Genomic DNA, 15,464 nt, shown 5'->3' with positions numbered 1-15,464 from the left:
TATAAATGAGACTGAAATATGAAAACGGTGATATAATTCTGGATTTCAAAAAAGGAGTTTTAAAAAGAAAGATATTTATGGACTCACAGAAATGTATGTTTTATGACCTCAATGTTTTGGTTTGTTTTTGTAAGTCATAAAATTCATTCCACATGCCCTTTAAATTAGCATATACAGCCCCAAGCCAGAAGAAGAAAAAGCGATTTTAAATTGATCTTCTTCGTATCACCTTAAATATGAAGGATGAAAAGAAAGAATTATCTAAATAAAACCTGTTAGAATTTTCACATTTTGTAGCAGATCCTATGTCTTCATCAGACAGTTTCTGGAACCTAGTCTAAGAAAGCAGTAGTACACTGACCTTTCAGCTTGTAATACAGACTGCAGAATTATTCTTGAGATTTATGGGTATCCAAACTTTAATGGGATTATTTCTGTAATGCACTGCCTCTGTTCATCATTCTTGTTCTAATTCTCATTACTCTGACCTCAAGAAGGAGAATCTGTTAAAAGAACCATTACTGCCTGTATTCAGAAATGGTTCATGTTTCACCTGAGTGAGTTTATGTGGCTTATGGAACTCACAACAGTAAGTCTCTATCTTTCTAATGCTTTCTCCCTCCTCTGTCCCCTTTTTGGGTCCTTATATCATTTTCAAAATTCATGTCCATCAATTCCCTAGATCATGCAATTACTATGTGTGATTCTGAGAATGTAATTTAAGTTTTCAGGTTACATTCTCTCTTTATGCAACTGACATTTTCACAATCATTAGGGAATGAATATATTTATAGCAGTTATATACTGAGCCCTTGCCAGATACCATAGTAGATTGTATGAGCCCTTTCTAATTACAGAAATAGATAAACTGTGTCTTTGGAAAGTATATGATTCAAACTTAAAACAAAAAATAATTGGAAAAGAATATGATGTTATCAGTAGAATTAGTGACAAAATCTGACTTAAAACACCAAGGATTTTTCATTCCAACTCAAGCACAAAATTACAATTATAGGATACAAGTTAAAACTGTCAAAAATTTTAAAGTGGTAGCCCAACTCATATTGTATGCTATGGTTAAAATAAAGCACACTCGATATTTATAAAAAAAAAAAGAGTATAGATCACATGAATTTACATATAGTAGTAATAATACCAATAAAAATAAAAGGTAACAAGAATATATAGCACTAGAACAGCTATTTTCAGGTATTATATTTTACATTTATAAGTTTTAAAAATTATAATAATTGCACTATTATGTAAGTGTAATTATTAACCTCATTTTACAGATGAAAAAGTATCAGGAATATTAAATATTAAATATATGGTAAGTGACAGAGGATTTGAAGCCAGACAGCCTGGTGCCACAGTCCATACTTTTCTCCATCAAAGAAATTCTAATAAAGGCAACCTTGCCAATCTTACCATTCCAAGAAAGGAACCTCAGTGCTTCTGGCATGTAGGCTTATCACTGTGTAGCCTCCCTATTAAACATGACCTTCATCGGGTGTCCTTACAAGAACAGAATATTGTATCAGAGAAACTTTTTCACAGAGTGACCAAGTTTCAAACACAATGGCTTCTATGCCAGTGCATATTTTAATTACTCATGGGTTTGTGAGACCTTCTGTCAACAATTTTCAGCAATAGAATTTGGGGGTCCACGTGGCCTTCAGATATGCACTTGTTGTTTAGGCTTCATGTCTGGGATGAGAATATTAGTCTCAAATTTAAAGCCCGTGCTATAAGGTGACAATTGTCTATTGCAAACGAGAAGTATAACATAGAACTCCAACCAAGATGGTGGCCCCTAACTGAAGCACCAATTCAGAACCCACTTTCAGGAGGCCACGGAATGAATCTGAGGTTACATAAAAATGTATCTTGAACTAATCTGCTAACACATTGTGGCAATTTCCTGAAAGATGTCACGTAGCTTTGAATATATTTTTAAATTTTATTTTATTTTTAATTTTTTTAATGTTTGTTTATTTCTGAGAGAGAGAGAGAGAGAAAGAGAGAGAGAGAGAGAGAGAGAGAGAGAGAGAGAGAGAGAGAGGAGGGGCAAAGAGAGAAGGAGAGAATCCAAAGTAGGCTCCAGGCTCCAAGCTGTCATCACAGAGCTCCTTGCAGGGCTCGAACTCACGAACCATGATATCATGACCTGAGCCGAAATCAGATGCTTAACCAACTGAGCCACCCAGGTGCCCCGGAATATAATTTTTTAAAAAAATATGTGAATTAGAGGCCCCAGGTCATTCATTTTAAAAGTACCTAGTACTCATCTTTCTTACCCAAACTGGGTGATGATAACAAATCATGTGATTATTTATTTAATGCCTCAGTGTAGCAGAGGTTAGGTTTGGTTTTTTCTCTCTCTCTCCATGTGTGGACCTTTGGATGCTCGCGCAGTATGTGGCTTACAGCAGGCACTTTAAGAATACATACCAAATGGAGGAATGAAAGAATGAATGAAGGAAACAAGATATGAAAGGTTTCTTCAGTAGTTTAAATAACAGAAAATCAAAACTGAAGGTTTTGTGTTAGGTGGAGAAATACGTGACTGACTAAATGATATCCTCTTATCTAATTCACTGCTATTCCATGAAAATTGAAACATTGAAAACATAACTACCGAGGTGCCTAGGTGGCTCAGTCAGTTAAGCGTCCGACTTTGGCTCAGACTGGTGGGTTCAAGCCCTGCATCAGGCTCTGTGCTGACAGCTCCCAGCCTGGAGCCTGTTTCAGATTCTGTGCCTCCCTCTCTTTCTGTACCCCTCCCCTGCTTGTGCACTTGCTCGCTCTCTCTCTCTCTCAAAAAATAAAATAAAAAACATAGCTACCTAAGATTCCTATTTTAACTTATGTAATATTTACTGTGAATGTATTGTTGTCAATATCTTACATTAGAATCACCTCTCCTCAAGTACAATGTTTACAATATTTGGATTCATCTTTATATATCCAGATGTGGCACTAAGGGACGGGATTGGCTCATAGAAACTTCCCCCAAAATAAATGAAATCAATTAGAAGCTGGGGGAAAATTGAAAGAGGTATTGTTTACATTCCAGGAAATTATTTAAATTTATAAAGGAAAATAAAAGTGAAAAATATAAGCCATGTAAAAGAATATGATAACCTAAAACCAAAGGGGGTTAAATTAATTATTGCGAATTTTGCATCATCATAGTGCTTAGCCTGCTGCCACTATTAAAAATTGAAAATTTCCATAAGGAGTTTTTTGAGGACAATGGTTGATATGGGACATCACACTTTGTTTCTAGAAAGGTCAGGGTTCTTCTTTTCCACATTTTTTTTCAACCTTGGCCTTATCCAGAAATGGGTTTGATTTAGACCCTACCTATCAAGTGAAGTGAAATAATGTTTTTTTCTCTGAAGTCAAAATTATGGTTATCATTTCTCTAGTTTCTCCACTGGGTTGGATGTTCAATAGAGATTGTACATGTATCAATCACATGGCTTTGCCCTAAAAAAGAAAACATGTTTTCCCCTCACTTTGTGCAGATTTCATATTCTATGATGGAGGTTAATCCAGTTCTGAGAAAAAAAATAGTAAAGAAATGATTTATTATAACTTAAATTTAGTGCTATTCATTTCCCAACATTTATTTATTTTTTTAGTATGGAAAAGAATATTTGTGCCTATTCCCAAGATAGTGAAGTTTTACAAATTTAATTTTTAAAATGTAGAACTATCTAGTTATTAAATGTTAAAAAAAATTAGGGCATGTATTTTAAAAGGCATAGTAGCTAGAACAGAAGAGATTCTTAGACAGTATGTAGAGTTCTCATTATATTTTTACTTTCATCCATCCAAAAATCATGTCCAGTAGGAAAAAAAAAAAAAAACTCCTTTCTTTCATGGAGAGAAATTCTACAGAAAATCTCCACTTTTCAATTCAGCAGGAATACATGCAGAGACACGCACACACACACACACACACACACACACGCATAAAGAAAAAGCAGAAAGATGGAAGAATGCCTCTAGGCCCATGCCTGTATTTAGGATGTAATGCTGAACAAATTTCCAAAAGAATAGCTGAAGCCTGGGTGAAGGAGTTGATCAAGAAATGAAGACTTTCCATAGGTTTTTATTCATAGGCAAAGGCTTTTATACCAGTCCCGCTTTATCTGCTGGGAATACATCCCAAGACCCCCAGTGGATGCTGGGAACTGCAGATAGTACCAAACTATGATTCTACCTATACATACATTTTGTGATAAACTTTAATTTATATGGGCACATTAAGAGATTGACAACAAATAATAAAATGAGACAATAGAACAATACTATAATAAAAGTTAGATGAATGTGGTCTCTCTCTCCCTCTTAAAATATCCATACTCATTCTTCTTCATATGATAATGTGAGGTGATAAAAGGCTCACATGATGAAAGGAAATGAGGTGAACGATATAGGCGCTGTGACATAGCGTTAGTCTACGACTGACCTTGTGATATCTGGAGGGTCATCTGTTTTCAAATAACACCTGGCTGTGAGTAACTGAAGTTGTGGACAGCAAAAACTGTACATAAGGGGGGACTACTGTACTCAAATTTAAGTAGCTAGATGTAGACAGAATAAATGTGCATGTTGGTGGGTTTTACACCCTAGAGAGTAAACATCAAAAAGTCACTTTGGCAACCAAATACTGCTTGAGACTACAGAGCAGGAATAAACCCCAACTTACCGTGATTTAGGAAGAAGCCCCAAAAGAAGAAAAAAAAATGAAAGAAAGGAAAAACATATATACTTGCCAGGGCTAACTGTTAGTCATTGTGGACTTGATTTTTGCTTATTTGATTGAATAAGTTGACATATGTTATTTTATTCCAATGGTTTATTTTCTTCATGTATTTGATAAAGCAAATAAAATACTATACTGTTGGTATTAAAAGTACACGTAATTCCTATTACTTATTTTATCAGCAGAAGATTTAAACCAATGAGTTAGAGCTAGTAAAATATTAATATTTTAGTTATTTTAAGCAAAAATTTAAATAAAGTAATAAATATATTCCACATTTAGAAGGTGGACACAAAAGTATTAAAGTCCTGCAGATAGTACAAATATTTTCAAATCTACCTAAGGAAAGGACTACTAATTTATAGCCGGTGCTTGTAAGTCAAATTATCCGTAAATATTATGGAACCTCATCTAAATGTGAAGTCTGATTCAAGAATTATGGAAACATTCTTTACTCTTAGAAATCCCAAAAGTTACCATGGTTTTCAAATGGAGTGGATATAACTTGATTTTATTGGGAGCAAAGTTATATACAAAAGGAGGCCCAGTCACATTTTTAAAACTTATATTAGCATTATGCAAAAAATGTACTCAATAGCCAAGTCAAACATATTGATTGTCTTTGGTCCGTTTATATAACTATGCAAAATTTCAACTTTGATTCTTCTATGTATAAATTCTACATGATCATTGCAGAGAATTACCAGAATAATCCAAGTTAAAACATTTACTTTATTGAGTTTATTGACTATTTTAATTTCTGTAGATTCTGCTTAACTTGAGTATGGGTATGGTTTACGTTTCCCAAATTTTCTACTGAAAACAAAAAGGAGCAATGACAGTTCTTTACAGTGTCTATGAAAGACATTTGCTCATTTTATATCAGTTTACATCCTTATATTACAAACTGGTAATATTCGTGTCTTGCAAAAAGAAGAATCAACATGTCTAATGAAAGAATGCTTCCTGGAAAGTGCAATTTATGTTTAATTTATTTTTAAAACCAGGACTGCCCAACTATTTCAATATTTTCTGTTACAGTAAATCAACAAAGATTCCCAATCAATAAACCAATGTACTGAATATAATAACTCATGTCTATGCATTCTACATTCTGATACTTTGGAGAAGTCATTTCGTTAATAAATGCTGCAGTTCCCATACTTTCCTTGCTAGTGCAGTAAACTACATTGGTGCCAATTTCAATTCCTTAAAAGCCTAGGTGTTATAATATCTAAAAGAAGTGCTTTCATTTTAAGGGACATGAAGCAGCCAACTGAACTGTCATAGACTTTATGCTATAATGCAAAGTACAATGTAATAAGTTAAAAGTATAATATAGCAAATGACAGGGTAGTGGCTATAAAAATCACAAGACTTACAGAAATATTATTTCATATAGGGTGATATTTTTAAAAAGCACATGGAAAACTCATTCAAGGACCTTTGTAACTGCCATAAGTGAGGGAGGAGACAAAGGAGGGAGGGAGAGAGAGGGACAGAGAGAGGGAAAAAAGGAGGGGGTGCGATGAGAGAGAGAGAATGAGTGCACACTACAAAATTTCTGAGCATCATGAGGGCTCTGAAGTGTTTAGACATGTCATTTAATGATGAATTTCCTGTTGTGAAGGAATGTTGTATTATACCTTACAGTCTATTGCTAAATTCTGTTCTGAAGTCAAAGGTCATTTAACTTTGTATATTTTTGCATCAGGTAGAGTATGGAGAATCCAGGACACTTTCTAAAAGAAGGGGGTGGGGTGCGGGGAGGATATTGAGATCACATGGTTTGGTAAAGTGCTTTATGTTACTGGCAAACTCTTTACTACATTCCTCTACTACAAGGGATTGTTATATGAAGGTATTTCAACTCCCAAAGGCAGTCACTATTTTTAAGGAATGCTACATTTTACTTCTTAAAATGAGGCGGCATGTAATTTCATTTTATTCATTCTTACTCAATTTCCAGTTTTCGCTTTCTTTAAATCTACCACCCATGTGGTAATGCTTAACAAATATCTCTTAGCAATACAGAGGACAGACCATCACATACATTGCAAGAGAGAGAAGTAGGACGAAAATGTAAAGACATTTGTGAAAATAAAGCATCTCTATTCTTTAAAAAAAATCAAATTCCTTTTTTGTTGCAAGAAGTTGCATTGATAATAAAGAGTTAAACAAATGTTCTTTTGAAACAGTTTTTATAAAACTGTCAGATAATTTAACTGATCAGTGTTCATATAACATTAAGGATAATGCATTTCCAGCAATCTACAACTTTAATGTGATAGATGTTTTCTTACAGGGTTTGACTCTTGAGTTAGTTGAAATGAGCAGTGACAAAGGAGGTTATGGCAAAGGCAAAAATGGCCTCATGCTTTAGATACCCTTACGAAAGACACTATGACTGGATTTGAAAGGGCTCCAAGTCTCATACTAAAATGTCAAGTGAAGTGAAGCTGCTGTAAAGCAAGAAGGGAAGAAGAGAAGGGAGGTGACCGTGAGCTGATATTGTTATCTTAGAAAACAGGCACTCCTTGTTGATTGAAATCTTCTCGTTCTTCATGTGTGAAAAAAAATCTGTAATTTTGAGTGTTGAACTTATTAGAGATAAAAGCAGGGAATGTTATGTTAGTGCTCTCTGAACATAGTCCAAATGTTTTAACCAGAAAAAAAAAAAAGAGAGAGAGAGAGAGGGCAGATTTAAAAATGTCTAAATTTGGGACATTTCTTTCTACCTGTATATTTCAGATTATTTTAATTATGACAAAATAATTTTTTTTCAGTGAACTCATTGATGTCAATGAGTCAATTTGATGTGAATAAAGTGTCAAGAAAAGGAAAATATATTGCCCTATGCTTACTTTCATTTCTCAAATATGTGTTCATAATGATATTCTTTGGGCTCTGATTTTTTTTTCAAAATATTCATAACAGGGTATGGTCCATTATACTTAGTATAATGCCTTATCAATATCACTATGGCTCAGTATAAGCCTAATAAGAATGAAGGCACCATTCTTGCTACTTGACTTTTAACTTCAGTTTATTTCAGACAGGACTGCTAAATATAATATGGTTAGTAAAGTGACTTTTCTGAAACCCTAATCAGATAATATTTTAGGTTAATCAAAAGTAGAGCTTTCAAACATAGACTTGAAATTTGGAGATCAAATATCTGCATAAAATTACTTATGATTGGTACAAATAATGTTTATATTTCTTTTCTTATACTTTGTTACTTCATTTCAGTATTTTACAAGCACTTCTAATGTGGTAACAGTATTAGAAAGCAATTTGCGGAGTAGAAATAACAATATACTGTGGCTAATAGTTTTCAAACCCAAGGGCTAGACTAGAGACAGTTGGGTTTATATCCATGATTTGTATTAATTGCTTACTATGCAGCACTCTTCCTGATAATAACACTTAACAAAAATATGGTTCACTTTGCTGCTGAATCAGCATCATTGGAGCTAATGATATTCCTGTGCTGCAGCCTAGCGGAATGATTTGGTATAAAAATGACATATTCCAGGAGGACACAGTGTTATCACTTGCTGCAAAGTAGGTTAAGAAACATAGGAAATAAGTCCTATGTCCAGAAATCCCCTAGATAATATATTATCTGCCTCAATTTTTTTGTTTATATGGGAAATTAAATATGAAGATCACAAAATGAATATTAGAGTCTGGACAGGGTTCACGTATTTTGGAATTAACCTTTCGGTTTCAAATATACTCTTTTTCAACAAGAAAAAGCCATTCACCTTTCAGATTACACTACTTTCTTAATAATGTGCCAGAAATGTACATCTCCCTAGATAGAAAATCAATTTTCCATCTTTTTCTTTTTTAAAGAAAATCTCAGTGTGGTAAAAATCTAACTGTGTGATATTAAACCGAATACCTGTGCAGTACTGGTATCACCAAATAGCTAGTTTTTATAAACATCTAGGAATAACATCTGAAGTACTGATCAGGTACCAGGCAATTTAACCACTGGCCTCCTACATATACATACATATGTGGATGCCATAGACATTGTATGTTGCTTTCTTATTTTCCTGTTTGTTTGGTTTTTTCCAAAGCATATAACTGTATGGAATCCTATTCTTTGATTAGAGTCAGGGAAGACATATGCATTCACCAGGAAAGTCAATTTGTTAGCAGCAAGTATTTGAAACCAAAAAAAAAAAAAAAAAAAAGTGTCTGATTTCCTGAAAACAGACATCGACTCATACTTTAAAGACAGCTGGGGAGAAAAAAAAGTGAAAGGAAACGAAGGAAGCGTTTCTTTATGTTTTTATCATCAGGATGGATTTGTATTTGATGGGTCCCAAACACACAGACACATTCTGCTTATATTTGTATACTCCCCGATCTCCCCCCACCATAAACTACTTATGCATTACACATTGAATACATTTGTGCCACATTTCGTACACTGCAAGCATTAGGGACAAGGTACATGATCTATGCAACTTATATACCTATTTCTCTCTGACACAACCTCTTCCTGTTTTCTTCATCACTTAAACTAAAAATGAACCTAGAGCTCTTGTCAATGACATAATGTTTTCATGAAAGTTCTACTAATTAAAAATCCTCACCATACCAGACCTAAAAAATGAGCACACTCTTGCCAAGTGTTATTCACCACAGAGAAGCTCTTGTAGCTACATTTTAAAGAAGGATAGGGAGGGGGATGGTGTGGAGGAAGAAAGTCTACCAACATATGCATTGAAGTATAACTGTTGTCAGCATCAGAGGGACAGATGATTTTTTAATATAGATCCTTTAAGAAGGAAGAAGAAGAAGAAATCATGCATCTCCAAACAGCTGAGAGTAATGGATGTGCAGTTTTGGATAATAGAAGCTTTTACTGGGATGAAGAACCACTATTATACAGAGATTTCTGTTTTTTTGAAGCAAAAGATGATAGGGCAGTTTCAAAATGATGTTTGTCTTTGATTGCACCTGTACCCTCCACCCCCTTTTAATGATGAGGAGATGGTAGGTTTCTATTGTGGTGACATAAAAACACTTTCGGACTACTGCTTTTGCCCATACTTATAGTGCTATCAATAGTTACTTGTTGGGGACATGCATTTAGACTCGCAATGTGCTGCATTAATTTAACACCACATAAAATATGGATTTTATTGCAGCAGAGACAATAAATGCTGCTGACTACATGCATTTAGTCTCCCTTCTTCATCTTTCCCCTTGCACTTCTGACTCAGATATGAAATGTGCATGTAGGAATTATGCCTCTTCTATTTCTGATGAATGCCAATCTCTTTTATTTATGTAGATGCTTAGTGACCATTGACAGTTTCAAGGAATCTGTCGACTGCCTGTCATTTCTCTTTATACTGAACGTACAATGAACTATGACTATGAATAAGCGCAGAGTGAATCCATTCGTATGGAATGCAAAGTAATGTTAGATGATGTGAGAGTTCACAGCAACAAGGTTATCTCTTCAACTGATTTTTAAAATAAAGACAAACTAGTATGAGCATGACAAATTACACTCCGTGATCTGTTTTTAGCATTTGTTCAGAGTGAATGAATTCACCAACTCTAGTATGATGACCCACTGTTGAGCATAATATATAATTTAATCTAGTTTTACGTTACCTCCATAGATATTCAAAGCCGTTGTTTCTAGAATCTAATATATAGAGTTTTATGCTTATTAATTTCTTCATGTGTTAAAATAAGTATTTGGAAATAATTGCTAAATACAACTTAAAAACAAACATTACCCCCACCCCCACCCCCAGGGAGAGAAAATAAAAGACCTTAAGGGGGTTAGGGGGAAAAAAAAAGAGGAGGTGGGAGAGATGAAGTCTTCCTACCTTTTTTTTTTTTTTTTGGCAGCTTCTGGATAACGGAAGTTGGTTCCAGCCAAAATAACCCTGGAGAAATTGTCACTGTGTCTCCTTTTTGTTTGTTTTCGGCTGTTATTTTCTATCACTGATGCTACTCCAATCTAACTCAAGCTTTCTCTCAGCATTACTTTCAACTCTGGACGGCAGGGAACCGAAGAAAACGGGGGCGAGCTCTCTCTGATTGGCTTTCATTCAGTGCTTCTGATTAAGAGGAAGGGAGAAAAAGGAGAGGAGGGGAAAAAAGCCCTTCCTCACGCGGAGAGAAAGGTTCTGCTGATAGAGCGGCAGTCCTCGCCATGGGAAGGTTAGAGACTGGGGAAGTGCCGGCTTTTGCTAGCACACAGCGATTTGCAAGTGAATGCGAGGGGAGGGCGCATCCAAGACGAGAGCTGTGGATGAAAGGCTTCCCCTCCCCCGCAGGGCAGAAAGACTCTCTGTTTCAAGGCTAAGGTAATCAGCCCAATCTAATCCGGCTGTGTCCGTCACGCAATCTCAGGAACAGGACTGCTTCTTGCAATTCTTCTTGAATAGATACTTCTTCTGACATACATATTCCTGCACCACCCTTACACCAGACTACTGAAATACAAGTATTTAGCCGAGTGCCAAATCACGTTGCAACCAGATCTGATACGTTCCCAGAGTGATTTGGGTTGAGGTTTATGCTTTTTATTTAATTTTGCTTGCAGTGAACTTTCTTCTTTGATTCTCCAAATACCTTATTGTTGTTACTTCTTGTCATAGGAGAACATAACCTGGCTGTTCGTTTTTGGAACGTCCGTGAGCCAGTCTGGTCTCCTTGATTTGATATCTGCTTTGCATCTTTTATATTTTACAGATAAAATATTTTATTCATGATTCAAATATGCAGTTAATACTATTAAAATGTTTAGACTTCGGACTTAACCCAATCTCTTTTTTTTTCTTTTTTTCTCAGAAATTTGAATTTCATGCCCAAATGTGTGTGGGGGCGATGTAAGTACATCTGGGTGTTTCTATTTATCTATCAAACATCTGATTGTCCATCTCTCTATTTTCATCTATCTCTACATTAATTTGTATTCGACCAAAACCTTACCAAAGGATGTCAGTATAGCTCCATAAAATAATGGACACCTTTATATTTTTTGGCTACATATAGATGTCTTTTTAAAGTAAATAAATTTTATAAACATACTATGAAATAATAATGTACTATAAAATGATTTTACAGCTGGAGAAGGGATTGTGAAGATAATCTTGTCTAGCTATGACTTTTATAAAACTGGACAATACTTCTTAGAAATGTTAAATGACTTGCTTAAGGTCACAGAGCTAAGTGGTGATATAGTTAAAACTATAATGACTTGATATTTAATAGTTATATAAATATGTTTACGTAAGTATATAACATGTATTACATGTATTTATAATTCCACTTTTGTACTGTTTCTGAAATGTCATACCACCTCCTGGGCACATATCTGATTATTGCAATATCAGTAGGTCCTTTATACAGTAAGCATAATGAGAAAGGAAAGAAATTTAATCTGGGAGGAAAAATGGGGGGAAGGAGATGTTAATTCAGATTGCAAAAAAGTTTTAGTATACCAAATGTTATTCTATGACCAATGTTACTAACTAGTTTTCTATTTTAAAATATCAAATATTTCTGGGGCACCTCGGTGGCTCAGTCGGTGAAGCGTCTCTCATTTCAGATCAGGACATGATCTCAAGGTTTTTGGGTCTGAGTCCAGCCTAGACCTCCAAGCTGACAGCACTGGAGCCTGCTTGAGATTCTCTCTCCCTCTCTCTCTCTCTCTCTCTCTCTCTCTCCCTCTCTCTCTCTCTGCCCTCTCCTGCCCATCGTCTCTCTCTCTCTCTCTCAAAATACACTTTAAAAAAATAGAAAATATTTCTGCTCAACAAAATGATATTTAGAGCAGAAAAAGATTTTTGAATCTTGATGTCACATACGAGGGCACTAAATTCTGGAAAATTGTAATGTGTGTGATAATCGAGTTAGAATTCTTAACCTGATCTCTTGCTTACCCATAGTTTTTTCAACAGAATGCTTTAACGTTAGAGTCAGGTAAAAATAAGTACTCCAATTTTTTTCCTGTAATGTATTGGTTAATATACATTAATATACATGTGTGTCTTCAATATAATACTGCCATTGACATATTAAAGTTAGTTGTCAAGAGAAATTGTAGAATCTCATACTGTTTGTATGTTATACAGTCTTTAAGTGCAGGAGGGATGATGGACACACACATGATGGCCTCTTTTTGTATGCTTGTTTTTTGTTAGTTTTAGAATAAATGACTGCATATGTGATGAGTTATTTGGATTACATTTAAATGGGTCCAATTTAAAAAATAACCAAAGGCTGAAATCAGATGTGAAATGCTATTTTATTCATGAAAATATATGATATGATGATATATTCCTAAAATAATAGTTTCTCAACAAGACAGAAGTTTGTTCTTCTCTTACATAAATTTCTGAGTTCGTGTCATTGCCCTGCTCTGTGTAGTCATCAGAAACTCAGATTGTCTTCATGCTCAACCATTATTAAGGAATTGAATTCATATGTATGACCCAAGAGAGATCACCCCCACATCTGCTTTTTATAAAGAGAAATAAAATGAAGAAGAAAAGGATGCTCCCTTCCCTTAGAATCTTCTGTGATTTCATTGGCTGGAAACTAGATACCTGACCACAAATTTGTTGTGAGGAAGACTTGGAAACATAGTATTTATTCTGCAAAGCCATTTGCCCAGCCAAGGCCATTGATACTTTTAGAGAAGTAGATAACAAAATTGGATACAAATAGCAGTAGTGTTGGCATATGTTTTCTAGCTTTTTAGAGGAAAAAAATTGTTTTTGTCTAAAATTGAAATTCATTGTAGTGTTGGAGAACGGCACCCATGCAAAATGATTGTAATATTTTAAAGCTTTACAGTATGAGACAATGGTCTTGCCTGTTACTGCATTTTCTTTTATGATCAGGCAATATGTGTAGTAGTAATAAATAAAACATCTATGTATTCCAAAGTTCAGGAAATACAGATACAGATATATGAAAGAGAGAGAGCATTTGAAAAATGAATGTATTAAAACTTATCCCATTTTCCTTGATACCCTCCTTTTAAAAGAGCGACTCATATGCTATCTTGTTGAACATAAGCTTTAGTAATAAAAATTAAAATACAGAACAAACAGAACATTACTTCAAAATTAAAACCTCTAATAAGGAGTTTTGTTTTATTAAACAATATAATTTTCAATTCCTTCTTTTTTTCACTCTGTAAATGGGTTAACAGGATTCTGCAAATCTTTCTATTTCTTTTGAGTTTTCTGTAGAAATATTACGCAAACTAGTTCTGTGAATTAGGTAAAACTGCCTTAGAGTCACCAACGTTAAGAAATGGTAACCCACATGGGCGCCTGGGTGGCTCAGTTGGTTAAGTGTCCGGCTTCAGCTCAGGTCATGATCTCAAGGTTGGTGGGGTTGAGCCCCACCTTGAGCTCTGTGCTGACAGCTCTGGAGCCTGAAACCTGCTTTGGATTCTGTGTCTCCCTGTCTCTCTGCCCCTCCCCCACCCCCCGCTTGCTCTTTGTCTCTCTCAAAAATAAATAAAGATGATGATGATGATGATGATGATGATGATTTAAAGAAATGGTAGCCCAATGAAAAGCCCAAGAAAAAGAAGAGACAGTAAAATCTGTATGAATGGGATCAATGAGTCAGTGCCTCAGAAGTATCCCTCATTGCAAGGAGAGGCCACAAGTCCATTGTAAGAAAATAAAAGCAGATGAAAACTTGAAACAAGTTATTTCTATACTTTGTTTTTTATTTTTATTTCTTAAGGTCTTTAATGTTTATTTATTTCTGAGAGAGAGAGAGAGAGAGAGAGAGAGAGAGAGAGAGAGAGAGAGAGAATGAACCAGGGAGGGGCAGAGAGAAAAGGGGACAGAGGATTCGAAGCAGGCTCTGTGTTGACAGCCTGACGTGGGACTTGAACTCACAAACCATGAGATCATGACCTGAGCTGAAATCAGATGCTTAAACCCACTGAGCTACCCAGGCACCCCTATTTCTATACTTTTAAAACTAAATGAGAAGTTGCACAAAAGATGCCTTACTATAATCATAAAACACTCAAAAAATTGAAGAGAATTCTGTCATTATAATAATGGGATCTTCTGAAGGCTGACCACCTTCAGCAAATGTAAAATACTCAATTTGGTTAAAACCAATTAAATAAAACAACCTTCTATTTCGTGTGGAATTATATGCCTAAAAGTTGTCATGCTGTTGCTAAATAATGTGTCAATCTTTAAGGTGTCACTTACTAAAGAGCTACATACTTGTTAAAATCAATAGCTTCTCAGCCACCCTTCCCTGGGTTCCTTTTAATCTCTAGTATTAGAGATAATATGAGTTTCCATTATAACAGGAAATTAATCAAACCTAATTCTCTCTCTATGGCTATGAGATGAATGTAGAGAATGTCTATACTACTTCCTTCTCCGCAAATACATTGGAGGAAGAATAATTTTGCGTAGTATTTTGACACTTTTTTTTTTTTCCTAATTTCCTTCCAGTCTGCCTTATGGACTGTAGAGTCTGGAAAACTAAAAATTACATTCCCCTGGCAGTGAGTGCTCAGGGTGGGGGTGGGGAGTGATTCATATGCTGTTTTTCAGATGTCCTCATGATCCTTAAATTAGAAATTGAGTCAAGTAAGGAGAAAGGGAAGCGGGGGGAGACGTTGATCTGGCGCCACCATGGAGGAAGC

General features: G+C 35.1%; 1 protein-coding gene and 1 long non-coding RNA gene across 5 annotated transcripts in view; one reads left to right on the top strand and one right to left on the bottom strand.

The window, feature by feature from the left end:
* Positions 1 to 11,086, bottom strand: part of LOC106986992 (cadherin-10) — a 194,811-nt gene extending 183,725 nt beyond the window's left edge. The window contains exon 1 of the mRNA XM_027074738.2: positions 10,645 to 11,086. The gene's annotated coding sequence lies outside the window, so the exon portion shown is untranslated. The remainder of the gene's footprint in view (positions 1 to 10,644) is intronic.
* The window catches only part of LOC113603895 (uncharacterized), a 127,191-nt gene that overhangs the window by 26,281 nt on the left and 85,446 nt on the right, over positions 1 to 15,464 (top strand). For 3 of the 4 annotated variants that reach the window (XR_008289945.1, XR_008289944.1, XR_008289946.1), the window contains exon 2: positions 11,615 to 11,652. This is a non-coding gene — a long non-coding RNA (uncharacterized LOC113603895). Of the gene's footprint in view, positions 1 to 11,614; positions 11,653 to 12,374; positions 12,538 to 15,464 lie in introns of those variants that run through there. The other variant, XR_008289943.1, reaches the window with a different exon arrangement.

Source organism: Acinonyx jubatus, chromosome A1, assembly GCF_027475565.1.
Source record: "Acinonyx jubatus isolate Ajub_Pintada_27869175 chromosome A1, VMU_Ajub_asm_v1.0, whole genome shotgun sequence".
Taxonomy (NCBI): Eukaryota; Metazoa; Chordata; class Mammalia; order Carnivora; family Felidae; genus Acinonyx; species Acinonyx jubatus.
Note: the sequence above shows the minus strand (reverse complement) of the source record. Positions and strands in the feature narration are given on the sequence as shown.